The 15,425-nt window shown below is 35.3% G+C and overlaps 1 long non-coding RNA gene across 1 annotated transcript; it reads left to right on the forward strand.

Annotated features, from left to right (window-relative positions):
- The first annotated feature begins 27 nt into the window (after window positions 1–27).
- Window positions 28–4,717, forward strand: LOC110450879. Its single transcript, XR_002463015.1, has 2 exons — window positions 28–4,133; window positions 4,292–4,717. It is a non-coding gene; the product is annotated as an uncharacterized LOC110450879 (long non-coding RNA).
- Window positions 4,718–15,425: the final 10,708 nt, after the last annotated feature.

Consider the following 15,425-nt stretch of genomic DNA (forward strand, 5'->3'; position numbering starts at 1 on the left):
CGGGAGGGGGAGGGAAGGGGAGGGGGGCTTGCAGTATAAGAGTAAGAGCAAACACATTGAATGAGAGAATGTTGTTGGTATTAGTGATAAATGATAAAAGTTCCATGAATTTATTTATGTGAGTTCCCTGAATAAAAATTGAAGGAATTTTCCAAATATAGTAGATTCCTAAATATAGCTGTAGGAGATTCCTAAATATTGCTGTAGGAGATTCCCTAAATAAATAGCTGTAGGTGATTACCTAAATATAGCTGTAGGAGATTCCTAAATATAGCTGTAGGAGATTCCTAAATATAGCTGTAGGAGATTCCTAAATATAGCTGTAGGAGATTCCCTAAATATAGCTGTAGGAGATTCCCTTCGGGGAAGTTCCCTGATTACAGCAACGAGGAGTCCCCATAATATAAGCTCTGGGGAATTCCATTAGGAAGTCCATAAAAATGACTCGAGAGTTGCCTGAATATAGCTCTGGGGAGTCCTCTGAATACAGCTCTGGGGAGTTCTCTGAATATAGCTCTGGGGAGTTCTCTGAATATAGATCTGGGGAGTTCTCTGAATATAGCTCTGAAGAAATTCGTAAATATGGCTCTTAGATGTTCTCTGAAAGGTTTAGGGAGTTCTCTGACAATGTAGCTCTTGGCACATGGTTTACAGCTTTTGGAATTTGCTTTAATATAGCTTTAGGGAGTTGTCTGAATACAACACAAGGGAACTCTTAATATTATAGCTCAAAGAATGTCTGAATCACATTTATGCAATTATATTAAGAAAATGTTTAGAGATAACTCTGTTCAAACCTGTATATTGATATTAAATATACATGCTAATACAAACAAGCAATATTTTCACCAAAGGATGGAGATGAACTGTATCTATGCAATTATATTAAGAGTGATTGTAGATCTGACTGAGTTTGGCTGTGACATCAAACCCACATATTTCCTATGAAATGTAAATACATTTATACGTCCTTTATGCCATATACTGATGTATAGTAGGATATTATCCCAATTTGGTGGGTCAGAAGCATGTTTGCATAAAGACAAGTGTAAAAATGAGCTGCAATAATTAACTTCATAACGATAATGTTGTCATAAAGAAGCGTGCACGTGGTTATATATGACGAGTCATATAGATAAATAGTAATGATGTGTGAAAATAGATTATATCACACATTTAATAGATTTGGTGATGATTTATTTAACAAAATACACTTAAATGTACTTTTTGTTGCTCACTAAATTGTATGCTATCATAAAGCCTAATCATTCGATTATTTGATACTTTACATGCCGAGTGTCCCGTCTCTGTGCTAAAACGATGCTAAATTTAGTTCCTTCAAATGTCTAGATAGCAAAATTATAATCTATGTAAATTTAATTTTCTAATTTTGGGTCAGTATCGCGAACATTGTATGTCCCGGTAAATAACCTGCTATACGGTACTGAATTTAGACATCCATCAGAATTTTGCATTATTATCACCTGTATATCAGTATGTCATGAATAGTGTAAGGATGAACAGCATTTTTTTCATGATAACTACTATCAGTAACATAAGAGGATGAGTAAGCTGGACCATAGTGCGAGGTTGGACCATAGGGAAAGTTTTGAAGAGTGTTGAGAATGGATATTTTCATTTGTTCAGATTTCTGAAGTGCTGAAGGGTTTATTATTTGATCTCTCAATGCTTGTAGTTCTAGTTCTGTAAATTTAGTGAGTGTTTTACTGTTTATTTTATTGACTGTTCCTAAAGATATTAACAAGGTTTTGCTGTTAAGTAATATAGTTACATGTCTCAACATTGTGTTGTTCTGAAGTTGTTGTAAATGATTGCCAGAGTGATAACTGGATAAGTATGCAAAGCATTCAAGTCTGTATTATATAAATGAAATAATCTTGTTAATTAGTTCATTATTATGATCAGTACTTGGTACTAGAGGGGGTGACCTGATACGTTTGTGGTGTTACATTTCTGTCAGGTTTGTGGTGACCACTGCCTGATACGTTTGTGGTGTTACATTTCTGTCAGTTTTGTGAGGTTGTGACTGTTAGCCTATCAGTATGTTACACTGTATGTAGTGTGAGATCTTTAACAATGAGTAGGGCGTTTCTTGCCATGGACAGTGCTCACATCTCAACCTCTTCTTACATCTCCTCTGGCTGATGTCCAACCAACATTAAAACTATCAAATGAAAAAGCATCTCGCAGAAATTGAATACACAAGTCTTTTCATGGAAGTCACAAGTCCTGCCTACATTGTACTTGGGCTTGACATCAGTAAGGGCACACTGTAGTGTACTTTCTCTGTTAGAGTGTGATGTATTTCTGTTAGTGTGTAATGTATTTCTGTTAGAGTGTAATGTATTTCTGTTAGTGTGTAATGTATTTCTGTCAGATTATATTGTATTTCTGTTGGAGTATATTGTATTTCTGTCAGAGTATATTGTATTTCTGTAGTGTAGTTTATCTCATTGATAAGAGGTAATTTAGAAAGCTTCAAATATGTTGCAAATCAACAAATAAAATAAAATAAATCAATGTCCTGTAGTTCTAAGTAAACGTTCTAACTAGAAAGGTCAGATGTTGCTAGCCACCTAGCTACAGGCGTTTGAGGTTGTGGTCACTTATAGGTGTTAAATGCTGTGTCAGTTCAGAACTGTAGGGGTTCATAGCCCCTGTATTTATGGGAAGTAAAGTGTGTTGGCATGATAAATGGACAAGAATTTTCAAACTCCACTTCTCCAAGAAAAGTGGGTCGGCCTACAACCAGGCTGTTACCCTCTGCATGGGCAGTGAGGAAAGTAGGATGGGCTTATTACCTGACATAGGCTTAGTACTGTTAAAACATGGTATGTGTATAGACAATATCAGATACTCGGTATCGTTGTCTGTCCTAGCTACATTAGGTTCATAATGTCATTAATTGCCATAGCTTATTTGTCTTGCTATCATTTTGCTTGTGAACTCCCTCAGAGGTGTCCTCATTATTAATTAGATGGTCATGAACAGTCGTATCTGTTTCACTATGTAATATTTATCGACAACATTAGATACCATTTATATGGTCATTATCTGTAACATGGTCTGAGTGTGAGAGACATGAATGATACGGGGTAAAATGAAAGTATTATTATAATGCATTGACTGTTGTCCATGTGTATTTTAGGTAAAACCTCATGTTTGAAAAATCATAATTAAATGAAATTATGTATGTTGACAAAGTATGACAAAAGTTCTGTCTGTGTAATGGTATGATCAATATCATATTGTGAATTTGTTATCAAATGTGGTGAATTGTATGTAAATCATGTATTTTGAAGAATCTGAAAGCCTTACCTTTGTTTTTTTGAATATGGAAGATTTTTGAATATCGAAGATATCTCCATAAGTGTTTGAATAATTTATATTCAAACATTTTTACCAGAATAATGAAAAAATAAAAAAAATGTACTTGGTGAGCCCATTAAAAGTAGCTGTCTAGAAGCAAATTTTGTTTGTTTAACAGATTTTGCACATTAGAAATTTCATTCAGGTCCTTTGTTTAACTAAAAGCTTACATATGGTAGTTAAAGCAAGTATTTGCTGCTAACATTAAAATTCAGGTAAATCATAATTTTTAAACTCCTGTCCTGAATCCAGGCATAGATTGAACATAGCTTTGGTACAGCTTGCAACACAAGGAGATATAATTTTTAGGTACATTAAAATGCATTACGATTGCCTTGCTAATGAGTACTTCATAACAAAGAAAACGTAATAATGTTGCTTTAGTTAACAGTACTTAATGAGACTACTAAAAGAAACTATCATGAAGGCCAAAGTGCATTTATTATACTGCTTAAAAATCAGTAGAACATGAAGGCCAAATGTACTAGGTGTTGGGATCTGAACCTTATTAGATTTGGGATAAAGTCTAAATGTTAGGTATGTGTGGTGAAGGCTTCAGGGTTAAAGTTGCACTATTTAGTAGGCTATTTAGTAGGTTTTATCCACATCAGTGTTAAAGTTGCACTATTTGGTAGGCTATTTAGTAGGTTTTATCCACATCACAGTGTTAAAGTTGCTCTATTTAGTAGGTTTTATCCACATCACAGGGTTAAAGTGGCACTATTTAGTAGGCTATTTAGTAGGTTTTATCCACATCAGTTTTAAAGTTGCACTATTTGGTAGGCTATTTAGTAGGTTTTATCCACATCAGTGTTAAAGTTGCTCTATTTGGTAGGCTATTTAGTAGGTTTTATCCACATCGTAGAGTTAAAGTTGCACTATTTAGTAGGCTATTTAGCAGGTTTTATCCACATCACAGGGTTAAAGTTGCACTATTTAGTTGGCTATTTAGTAGGTTTTATCCACATCGTAGAGTTAAAGTTGCACTATTTAGTAGGCTATTTAGTGGGTTTTATCCACATCACAGGGTTAAAGTTGCACTAGTTAGTTGGCTATTTAGTAGGTTTTATCCACATCGTAGAGTTAAAGTTGCACTATTTAGTAGGCTATTTAGTAGGGTTTATCCACATCACAGGGTTAAAGTTGCACTATTTAGTAGGCTATTTAGTAGGTTTTATCCACATCACAGAATCTCTATGTCATTGTCTCTCAATGTTGTCTGTGCTTTGTATATTTGATTTGCATGACTGTTGTTTTGTTGTTTGTTTTAATCTGTTTTATTTATGTTGATTTTTAATGTTACTGTCGAATAAATGGTTTCAAGATTTTGGAATATGTTAATGCCTTGTTGTTTTTACCAAAATGGCAAATATTTAAAATGTATCAAGATGAAGAGGATACAAGTTATAATTGTGAAGAATAGTTCCAATGAAAAACATTTTTAGCTCACCTGCCCGAAGGGCAGCTGAACGTATGCCATGGTGCGGCGTTCGGCGTCTGTCCTGCGTCCGTCAACTTTCCTTTAAACGACTTCTTCTGAAGAACCAGAAGGCATAGAGTCATGATATTTGGCTAGTAGCTTCCTTATATGGAGCCTGACAAAGTTTGCGAAAAAAACAGAATTTGACCTACTTTCAAGGTCACATGGGTCAAATATGTAAAAACCTTAAAACAATTTCTTCTGAAATACCGAAAGGTTTAGAGACATGACAATTTGTAGGTAGCTTCCATGGAATAAGCCGAACAAAGTTTGCGAATAAAAATGGCCTTGACCTACTTTCAAAGTCACGGGTGAAATATGTCAGAATTTTCAAACAACCTATCTTCTGAAATACAGAAAAGCCTAGAGATATGAGAATTACCTGGTAGCTTCCTTGGTAAAAGCCAAACAAAGATTGCGAATACAAATGACCTTGACGTACTTAAAAGGTCATAAAGGTCAAATATCTCAAAACCTTCAAACAACTTCTTCTGAAATACTGAAATGCCTATTGACATTGTATTTAACTGGTGGCTTCCTTGGAATTAGCCAAACAAAGTTTGCGAATAAAAATGACCTTGACCGACTTTCAAGGTCACAGGGATCAAATGTGTTAGAATCTTTGAACAACTTTTTCTCAATAACAAACAGACATAGGGTGAAGATATATGGCCAATAGCATGCTGGGATAAAGGGGTACCAAGTTTGTTCATATGAATGACCTTGACCTACCTTCAAGCTCACAGGGGTCAAATATTTAAAAACCTTCAAACAACTTCTTCTGAAATACCGAAAGGTTTAGAGACATGACAATTGGTAGGTAGCTTCCATGGAATAAGCCGAACAAAGTTTGCGAATAAAAATGGCCTTGACCTACTTTCAAAGTCACAGGGGTGAAATATGGCAGAATTTTCAAACAACTTCTCTTCTGAAATACAGAAAAGCCTAGAGATATGAAAATTACCTGGTAGCTTCCTTGGTAAAAGCCAAACAAAGATTGCGAATACAAATGACCTTGACGTACTTAAAAGGTCATAGAGGTCAAATATCTCAAAACCTTCAAACAACTTCTTCTGAAATACTGAAATGCCTAGTGACATTGTATTTAACCGGTGGCTTCCTTTGAATTAGCCAAACAAAGTTTGCGAATAAAATTGACCTTGACCGACTTTCAAGGTCACAGGGGTCAATTTTGTTAAAATCTTTGAACAACGTTTTCTCAATAACCAACAGACATAGGGTTATGATATATGGCCTGTAGCATGCTGGGATAAAGGGATACCAAGTTTGTTCATATGAATGACGTTGACCGACTAAAATATTTTGCAATATCAAATTGATATATTTTCCCTTGAATTACAATGAAAACTCTGGTTTAGAAGTAGTTAAATGCCAGAAGTGCTTTTTAAGCAACTGTTAATATTATTGTATTTTGTTACCAATAAAACATACTCACCTAAATTTTCTGTAACACTAAACCGTTTTTAGCTCACCTGCCCGAATGGCAAGTGGGCTTATGTCATGGTGCGGCGTCCGTCGTCCGACAACTTTTCCTTTAAACAACTGCTTCTGAAGAATGGACAGGACTAGAGTCATGATATTTGGCTGAAAGCTTTGTTGGTAGGAGCCCGACAAAGTTCGAGAACTAAAATGACCTTGACCTACTTTCAATGTCACAGTGGTCAAATGTGTCAAACACTTCAAACGACTTCTTCTGAAGAACTGGAAGGTAGAGAACCTTAATATTTGGCTTGTAGCTTCTTGGGAAAGAGCCCAACAAAGTTTGAGAATGAAAATGACCTTGACCTACTTTCAAGGTCACAGGAGTCAGATATGTCTAACGCTTAGAACAACTTCTTTTGAAGAACTGAAAGGTATAGAATATTTATATTTGGCTGGTGGCTTCCTGGGAGAGAGCCTGACAAAGTTTGAAAACGAAAATGACCTTGACTTACTTTCAAGGTCACAGGAGTCAGATATGTCTAATGCTTAAACGACTTCTTCTGAAGAACTGAGAGTTATAAAACCTAAATATTTGGCTGGTGACTTCATGAGAAAGAGCCCAGCAAAGTTTAAGAATGAAAATGACCTTGACCTTCCATTAAGGTCACATGAGGCAGATATGTCAAACACTTCAAACGACTTCTTCTGAAGAACTGGAAGGTATAGAACCTTATTATTTAACTTGAAGCTTCCTAGGAAAGAGCCCAACAAAGTTTGAGAATGAAAATGAACTTGATCTTACTTTGAAGGTCACAGCGTTCAAATATGACAAACGGTTCAAACTACTTCTGATAAATTTTATAGAATTTGGCTGGTGACTTCCTGGGATAGAGCACACCAAAGTTTGCGAATGAAAATGACCTCAACCTACTTTAGAGGTCACATAGGTCAACAACATTTTAAAGGATTTGTTCTTAAGAATTAAAAGAAATGGAATCATTAGATTTGGCTGGTAGCTTTTTGGAATAGAGCTAACGAATTTGAGAAGGAAAATGACATTGACCTACTTACGAGGTCACAGGAAAAAATATGTCAAGCAACTTCTGAAGAAGAATAAAAAAGCATAGAATCTTATAATAATATTTTGCTGGTAGTTTCAACAGATGGAGCCAACAAAGTTTGCGAGGGGAATAATTTTAGTGCAATATAATATTTAATGAGAATATTTTGCTATGACTGAGCGATACAGGCCCTCTTGGGCCTCTTGCTATTTTGTAGTTTTGAACCAACACAATCAGTTCATACTAGTACCTATGGTAGAAAAGGTAAACTGGATGACGATAATGACCTGTTTGAGAAAGGATTCACCTGAAGCATAATATTTTAGCAAAAGTAATTTTGGTTCATTGCAGGTGGCACCGCTGTAAGCGTCTAGTCGCTTCTTGAGATGCTTCTTAAAGGTAATACTTTATTAGAATGACTTTTTGAAGATCCTCAATAGACACAAGTCCCACACATTTACAAACGATAAGGAGGAGTCAACAGAATTAAGTGCAAATAACATGGACAACTTACAATATGTTACTTTAGAAGAGTGTTATCTTGTGTGAAATAGCTGGGTTACCTACAAGACTTAATTTTTTGTAGTATCACTCGTGTAACCTATTTATATACCGACACAGTATCTACGTACATGACGTATGACTGTATAGCAAGGTAAGGCCTTGCTCACCTGGTTGTTAGGAGGAAATACAGTTGTTCAATTATCACAACCTGCTTTTGTAACTGTTATTTGACATACAAAAGATTAACTACAGTGTAAATCCTCAAGCTAAACATCTGCCCTCTAAGTTGCTACAGATGAGATATAAAGCAAGACATCAGGTGGCATGAAAAGAAATCGGAGACAAAATTAGAACTCCCTAAATCGTAAGTATGACACTGTATAGCAAGGTAAGCACTCGCTTACTTGGTGGTTGTAAATCAAATCAAATCAAAAGTTTTATTTAACGTCGGTATGTTCAAAAACAATACAACATTAGCTCTAATGAGCTATTAAAACCGACACATAAAAGACATGCAAAGTTGTACAATAAATATTTAGCAAACATATTAAAAGATGAGCACTATCTAATAGAGAGGTGACATAAGTAGAGGTAAGCTTTAGCTAAAAACATGTTGTATAACACTGTATTGTGAGCCTATGCGTTTTGTCTGCATGTGTTGCGTTTGCATTTTGGCCCATACCAGCTGGTTATTAATGTCTTAAATTGTGATAGTGTAGTTGTTCTGAAGTGGTCTGGTAGGGCATTCCAAATTTAGGTGCTTCAGATCGAAATGAGTGTTTACCATTCTTTGTAGTCCTAACATGTGTTATATCTGCTGTGTTGTGATATCTGAATGTGTTTGATTTTTCTGTAATGTTGATTAGGGCATGTAGGTATGTTGGTGTTTGTTGATTTGTGATTTTAAATACTTGTGTTGCAAAATTTCTGAGTCGTCTGATTTTGAGTGATGGTAATTTTGAACGGGCTAGTACATTTCATATGTATTTTCGTGTTCACCGAAAATACATTTTAGAGCCCTTTCTTGGAATTTTTTCCCATTTTTTGTGTGAAGTGTGTGCTTTACTAATAGTATTGTCATCAGCGTAGTTGTTAAATTTACAGTGCTGTATGAAGTGGAAAATGTCGTTTATAATATTTTTAACAGAATTGGGCCCTAACCCTAAAATTGATCCCTGAGGGACTCCTTTGTATAGTTCCTGAAAAGTTCTTTCCTAATTTCCTAATTTGACATTTTGTTTTCTGTTTTTGAGGTAATTTGACAATAGGTCTGAAGCCGAAATAGAAAGTCCATAATTTTGAAGTTTTAGAAGAAGGAGGTTGTGAGGCAGGAAAAACACGAATATTAACAAACAAATACAATAAATACATTTGATAACACATTGACCTGAACTTACATACATCGACATGAATACAAAGCCGCGAGCATACAAGACGGTAAATTACAAACGTACAATGACAATGTAAACATTACAGACAGACTTACCAGGGCTGATACGGATGGATGTTTGACTCCTACGAGTCCTGGAGAGGAATGGCTGGAGAGAGTTGGGTTTGGACGTGACAGGACTCCGGTCTGCCCGTGCATTCCGTTTATACAACCCACCTCATTCAACCAATCATACGCACGCACGTACATACTGACATGTATTTACTTATGTAAGAATGACAATGTTAGGCACGTGAAAGATGATGTGTTAGTGCAGTGAACCTAGTACACATGGGGTACAGGGTTACATGGGTTACACACAAGTATGCAGCCTACATACTTGTTCTGGTCAAGTGACATTTTCCAATCCTCATTGACTCGCAATAATGCTGTCTGACATCCGTATCCAGCTTTGAATGCAGAGAGGTAGGGATAAAAACCACCATCAAAGAAGTCACTGAGTTGGGAGTGTATGGATCTCTCAAAGACTTCGGAAAGTGCCGGGAGTATACTTACCGGTCTGTAATTTCCTTTCTCAAGGGTGCTGTTCTTTTTGTGTATTGGTCTGACTTGTGCTGTTTTTAGTGCGTCTGGAAATGTTGATTAAGTGATAGAGAGATTTACAAGTGTGGTGACTGGTTTGATAATGCTGGGTTGTGCTAGTCGTAATAGTTTGGGTGAAATATTGTCGTGTCCTGTTGCCTTTCTAGGGATTATATTCTTGAAATGTTTCGTTTATGATATCTTCGTCTACAGGTTGAAATGTGAAGTGTTTATCTTGTTGTCTGTTTTTGGTGATTATATATAGGCTAGGGTGTTCATCATTTATGGGGCGGCTGTTTGATCCAATATTCTGTGCCACATTTACGAAAAAGTTATTAAAGATGTCGGCTACTTCGTTTTGTTTGTTAACTATTCTACCCTGTTCTTCTAATATAATGTCTACTTGGTTTTGGCAGCCTTTGTTTGTTATGAATGGTTTGATTGTTTTCCAGAAGTTCTGGTTGTTTTGCCCCCCTGTGCATCTGTCTATAAAGTAGTGTTTTATTGATTGTTTTCTGAGTTTAGTGACTTTGTTTCTCTCTGTTCTATATTTTCCCCAGTTGTGTTTGGTGCGGTTTGAGAGGAACTTGTTGTGAAGCATCTTCCTGTGATAGATTTCTTGTCTGATTTATTTTTTCATGAAGGGTGCTTGGTTTAATCTGGCTTTTCGTTGTTTTATTGGGGCGTGTTTGTTTCTTATTTCTGTTAGTGTATTACTGAAATGGTTGTATGCTGTGTTGTCATCTGTGTGTTTTACAGTTGCTTCTAATGCTGCATTCTGTAGGTCTGTGTGCAAATTTCCAATGTTAAAATCTTTAAAACTTCTATATGTTATCAATGGTTGTTTCCTCACAGATTTCTAAAGCAATATAGCTGTTCAATTAACACAACGTGTTAGTGTTAGTGTTTGTTTGACATAAAGGAATGAACTACAGCGTAAATCCTCGAGCTAAACATCTGACCTCTTAGTCGATACAGAGGAAGAGAAGACATCAGACACCACAAAGCCAGGACAAGAGAGTGGAAGTAAAATAAGAACCTTCTCAAGCGTAAGGGTTTTCTCTACCATGTATGGGTTCCGTGTCCAATCAAATCCGTCGTCACTAATTAAGATACACTGTATATAAGATATACCAGATTAGCGAGTACTGCCAAACGTAATTATAAACAAATAGAGTATAAATTGAAAAGGAAGTATTTATAAGCAACATGAAGGAAATATGACGGACGCCATATTTGTTTTACAAACCCTCATTAATAAGAAACTAAAAAATAAGGACAGATTTTATTGTTGTTTCGTAGATTTTCGAAAAGCATTTGATTTCATTGACAGGGGAAAATTGTGGAGTAAATTGATTATATATGGAATTCGAGGATTCTTTTTAAAATGATGTTTTCTTTGTATGAAAATGTAAAATCATGCGTGAAATTTAACTCCCAGCTGAGCGACTGATTCCTTAACAAATCCGGTCTCTTACAAGGGGAAATTTTATCACATGTACTCCTTTTCTTGTATGTTAATGATTTGAAACTAATTTCAATAACGATACCTGTCCTAGTATTGATTTACAAATGCTTATAATCTTTTCCTGTTAATGTATGCTGATGATATGGTTTTGTTTGAAAACACTCAACGTTTCCAAAGTATGTTAGACTCATCCCAGGATTTGGAGGTCAATGATGATAAAACTAAAATTGTCTTTTTTAGAAACTGGGGCAATATAAGAAGTAATGAATCCTGGATATATAATAACCATGCTGTATAAATTGTTGATAGTTTCAAGTACTTAGTGATGTTGTTTAATTATAATGGAAAGCTTTTAAAACACAGAAACATATTGCAGAACAAGGGAAAAGATCTTTATTTTCATTATTTTCATCTTTAAGAAACCACTGTCTAAATGTAGAAACGTATTGCTCTAAATACAAACAAATGATAACAAAACTTAGGAAATCGTCTCATAAATTAAATATTGACATTGAAAGACATCATCACATCGTACGCAGATACAGAATTTGTACCAAATGTAATTTGAGAGATATAGAAGACGATTTCCATTTAATTTTAATTGTCCATTTTATAGCGATTGATCAAACAATACTATTATAGAAAACCGTCCATTTTTAAATAAATACAGCTACTTAGCATAAATAATGTTAGAGAGCTATCCAATTAAGGTACATATTTGTATTTGGCTTTTAAGAGGCGTTAATTATAGGTTAATGTATTGTGATGTTTCATAACTGTAATTGTTAAATAAATATTGTTATATACACATTATTGATCGGTGATTTATGTATACTGTGATGTCACTCTCCTGTCTATTTGTATATGTATATGTACCTATAAGCCTAAGGGCTTTTGGTTAATAAAGAATGAAAAATAAAATGAAAAAAGAATGATGAAACTGTCGATATAATCACCTGAGGCAGGATATACAACTATGTTCCAAATAAGGTAACTAGATGAGCTTTGGGTATTTATTACATTCACCTCTACAGGTACGTGGCATAAGACATTTACGGGCATGTTGATGACCGTATGCTATCATTAATAGGACCCCTATAGAATGGAGGCTAAGCCATGACGTTGTAGATGAAATTCACTATAGCACGGTTAACATACATTTTAATTATCTAAAAATAGATTATTTATTGTCAAATTTTGTACTATCATCGTGAAGAAGATTTACACTACAGAGCTTTGGCGTTCGACTTTGGACATTCTGTCTAATATATAAATGGTAAAGCAACACACTATGGGTTTTAGTTTGGCTTAAGAGTTAATTCTTGTTTGGTATTTTTTCATTTTAATACTGTGCAAAACATAATAGAAAATGAATGTATGAACAAAATTTTACAATTGACCTAAACGTCTGTTACTCAGACAATGCAAATACAGGATACAGCTGATGCTGAGTGTCAGAGATATGAAGAAGTACCTCTTCAGGGAATCCTGATGTAATCTCTACTGTCCATTCCGATTATGAAACAAAAACAGATGGACAGTCCTTTTTCTGTGAAGTTCGATTTAACAAGACAACGCGATTCAAGCTCCTACACAGTGTGTATTTGTCCATGGTATACTTTATCCTGGTAAGAATGTCGTTCATTGCACGATACATTTTAATATAAATGGGGCAGCTTAACCTCACTTACTCCTCTTTTTTAGTTAATGTATTGTTATGTAGACAGCTGTAGTCGGTAAGCAGCCGTATTGGTATATTTAGACTGTATAGTTAAATATTTTGCTGTATTATTTCCGATCAAACATGTATTGGTAAATTAAATTTATAACCCGGTCTTTTTGCGGGTCATAATTATAATATTATGTTTTCTTTTTCCATGAAGGGGTGGTCAAAATCCCAGATAGGACCTGCATTTTTAGATCTAATGATAATATCTGGAGTAGATTTGGAGATGGGATCATTGTTCGTGACGTCATATTTCTTCGGTCGTCTTATTGGATCAACACTGGAAGGTTATTTATATACAAAGAAGAACCACTACCTCATATTTGCAGTTTCTATAACAGTAAATGGATTTATTCTGGCCGCTATTCCGTGGTGTACATATTACCAACTGATGATTGCGGTACACGCCTTAAATGGTCTGTTTGAAGGAGTTATGAATATCAGTAAGTATATATTTTGCCATAATACACTCATAACTTTGAGTATAGGACAGTGTTACTAATACATGCCCAGAATCTGATTTTCAACGCAAAACTCCTACGATAATTGTTTGATGATGATGGAGACATCAAGACACATGGACAATTCAAAGTTACCTACAACTGCGTGAATTTGTACATGTACCTGTATCCATCAACATTTTGCGTTTAATGGCGATGATGTTCCAGCATTTATATATTTTCGCATGGTTTGTTTCTAGACGTTTTCGCGAGCTTTTATTTAATTAATACATAGGTAATTATAATAAAACATGTAGATCACAGTAGTACATACTGTACAATGCACACAAAACCCGACGAGGCTTCCTGTAACATTCATCTTTCCGATAAAACCCCGTTTCTCACTCATCCTTATTAAGTCGTAATCAAACAAGCAGTGATTGAGCATTCAATGTTTGATGCGAGAAGGACACTTATTTAAGTGATTACTCCTCTGTTTGTACCAGGGTTTCAAACATTTTCTCGAAGTACGTGTACGTGATCCATTCAGAAGTCATAATTCTTTTAAAATGCTGAGACATGCGTCAAATTAATCATAATTTATAATGCTGTTTCCATCTATGCAGCATCGTTGAAAAATGTTTCCTTTCTTATTCAGCACTGACGTCAAAAGCAGTGTCAGTTTGGGGATCGACACTTCGAGGGCGCTCCTATATCCAGATAATGTACGCTGTTTTTGCCATATCTGGTATTGTTGCTCCAATGGCGACTGCACCGTTTCTACTGACAGATTTGCCAAGTAAACCTAATATGACGCTGTTGAACAATCAAACTGCAGATGGAGTGAATGATCTTTCTACCTACGGTATCCTTGGTTACAATGAAACTGTAAGAGAGGGGAAATTTCCAGAAAACCCTGGTTCTAGACTGTATGTTGCCTATTCTATTTCAGCCACGTTAACTCTATTAACAGCAGTTCCATATGTCATTTTATTTTTGAAATCAAAAAGCGGCATCGTTCAAAATTTGGAAAATGTTAAGCGTGAGTATTTTGGAAATCTTCATATAGTACTCAAAGGACTACAGTTAGGCAATATAGGGATATTTTCAGCAATGTTTAGTGTAATCGGTCAAACTATTGGCAATTTTATAACAGTGTTTTGTGTTCAGTATTTAAAATGGACCAAAGTGTCGGGTGCGATGATGACATCATTCTATGTTTTCGCTACTCTTGTTGGTAATATAGGCGGAATCTTCCTTGTCCGCTTCCTGAAATCTCAAACGATTTTACTGTTATCCACAGTAACGTACACTTTAGGGTTAATTGGTCTAGGTCTATGTGCCCATCTCTTTGTTGACGTCGGTATCTGGTTATCAGTTTGTATTATCGGTATTCCATTTGGTATGGCCTGGCCCACTTTTATAAGTTGGATTAACTCCAACTTTACATCTGTGTCTGGTCATATAGCCAGCTTTCTACTGGTGTCTGCGCACATCGCTACAATGTTACACCCTTTGGTCATTAGCTATCTAATGGACGAAGCGTCACTTCTTTGGTTCTGTTATTTATCTATTATAGAAGGTTGTATCAGTATTGTGTGTGCTTTACTGATGGTGATCTATTCGAAATTCTCTTAGTTCAAAATGAAAACAACTAAATGTCTGCATTCTTTGATGCGTTTCAGTTATAAAGAGCGTTGTTTTATTCTTTAGCAAATGCTTCGATATATTTTAAAACATTCTGTTATCAACCAACAAGATATTTTCTCCGGCTTGCAAATGTATAGTTTCTTTCCTACATGTACTTATATGTATGTTTTGTATGGCGTCTCGTTATATTTGCTTTTTTCTCTCTGACTTGAGATAGTGTTTTTTTACTTGTGTTGATACTTTTTTCTCTTGAATTGACATTCCCAAATTAGGAATAGCCTTGAATTTGAT

The sequence above is a fragment of the Mizuhopecten yessoensis genome, unplaced genomic scaffold (genome assembly GCF_002113885.1).
Source record: "Mizuhopecten yessoensis strain PY_sf001 unplaced genomic scaffold, ASM211388v2 scaffold5525, whole genome shotgun sequence".
In the NCBI taxonomy this organism is placed as follows: Eukaryota; Metazoa; Mollusca; class Bivalvia; order Pectinida; family Pectinidae; genus Mizuhopecten; species Mizuhopecten yessoensis.